The sequence below is a fragment of the Arachis hypogaea genome, chromosome 15 (assembly GCF_003086295.3).
Source record: "Arachis hypogaea cultivar Tifrunner chromosome 15, arahy.Tifrunner.gnm2.J5K5, whole genome shotgun sequence".
Classification (NCBI taxonomy): domain Eukaryota; kingdom Viridiplantae; phylum Streptophyta; class Magnoliopsida; order Fabales; family Fabaceae; genus Arachis; species Arachis hypogaea.
This window is the reverse complement of record NC_092050.1, coordinates 123765811-123767162: the sequence shown is the minus strand read 5'-3', so window position 1 is coordinate 123767162 and position 1352 is coordinate 123765811. Positions and strand designations below refer to the sequence as shown.

At 41.4% G+C, this 1352-nt stretch overlaps 1 non-coding gene across 1 annotated transcript; it reads left to right on the top strand.

The window, feature by feature from the left end:
- The first annotated feature begins 1029 nt into the window (after positions 1–1029).
- LOC112752229 (small nucleolar RNA R71) lies at positions 1030–1137 on the top strand. Its single transcript, XR_003176675.1, has one exon. It is a non-coding gene; the product is annotated as a small nucleolar RNA R71 (small nucleolar RNA).
- Positions 1138–1352: the final 215 nt, after the last annotated feature.

Here is a 1352-nt window from a genome sequence, read left to right as displayed (position 1 = left end):
ATTGCCAAATAGTTTGGCATTCAGCTTCATGATTGTACCAGAAAACTTGGCAGTTTGCTCTTCAGTAACATCCTCATTCTCTTCAGAAGAGGAATACTCATCAGAGCTCATGAAGGGCATAAGGAGGTTTAATGGAATCTCTATGGTCTCTAGATGAGCCTCAGGTTCCCTTGGTTCCTCAGAGGGAACCTCCTTATTGATCACTGGACATCCCAGGAGGTCTTCCTCCTTGGGATTCACGTCCTCCTTTCCCTCTTTGGGTTCGGCCATTTTGGTTATGTCAATGGCCTTGCATTCTCCTTTTGAATTTTCTTCTGTATTGCCTGGGAGAGTACTAGGAGGGATTTCAGTGATCCTTTTACTCAGCTGGCCCACTTGTGCCTCTAAATTTCTAATTGAAGACCTTGTTTCATTCATGAAACTTACAGTGGCCTTAGACAGATCAGAGACTAAGTTTGCTAAATTAGAAGTATTTTGTCCAGGGTTCTCTGTCTGTTGCTAAGTTGATGATGGAAAAGGCTTGCTATTGCTAAACCTGTTTCTTCCACCATTATTAAAGCCTTGTTGAGGCTTTTAATCCTTCCATGAGAAATTTGGATGATTTCTCCATGATGAGTTATAGGTGTTTCCATAAGGTTCACCTAAGTAATTTACCTCTGCTATTGCAGGGTTTTCAGGATCATAAGCTTCTTCTTCAGAAGATGCCTCTTGAGTACTGTTGGATGCAGCTTGCATTCCATTCAGACTCTGAGAGATCATATTGACTTGCTGAGTCAATATTTTATTCTGAGCCAATATGGCATTCAGAGTATCAATTTCAAGAACTCCCTTCTTCATAGGCGTCCCATTACTCACAGGATTCCTTTCAGAAGTGTACATGAACTGGTTGTTAGCAACCATCTCAATGAGTTTTTGAGCTTCTGCAGGCGTTTTCTTTAGGTGAATGGATCCACCTGCAGAAGTATCCAATGACATCTTAGCTAAATCAGACAGACCATCATAGAATATGTTCAGGATGGTCCATTCTGAAAGCATGTCAGAAGGACACTTTTTGGTCAGTCCTTTGTATCTATCCCAAGCTTCATAGAGGGATTCACCTTCCTTCTGTCTGAAGGTTTGAACATCCACTCTAAGCTTGCTCAGCTTTTGAGGAGGAAAGAACTTGGCTAAGAAAGCCTTGACCAGCTTATCCCAAGAGTTCAAGCTGTCTTTAGGTTGAGAATCCAACCATATTCTAGCTCTGTCTCTTACGGCAAAAGGGAAAAGCATGAGCCTATAGACTTCAGGATCTACTCCATTAGTCTTAACAGTATCACATATCTGCAAGAATTCAGTTAAGAACTGAAAAGGAT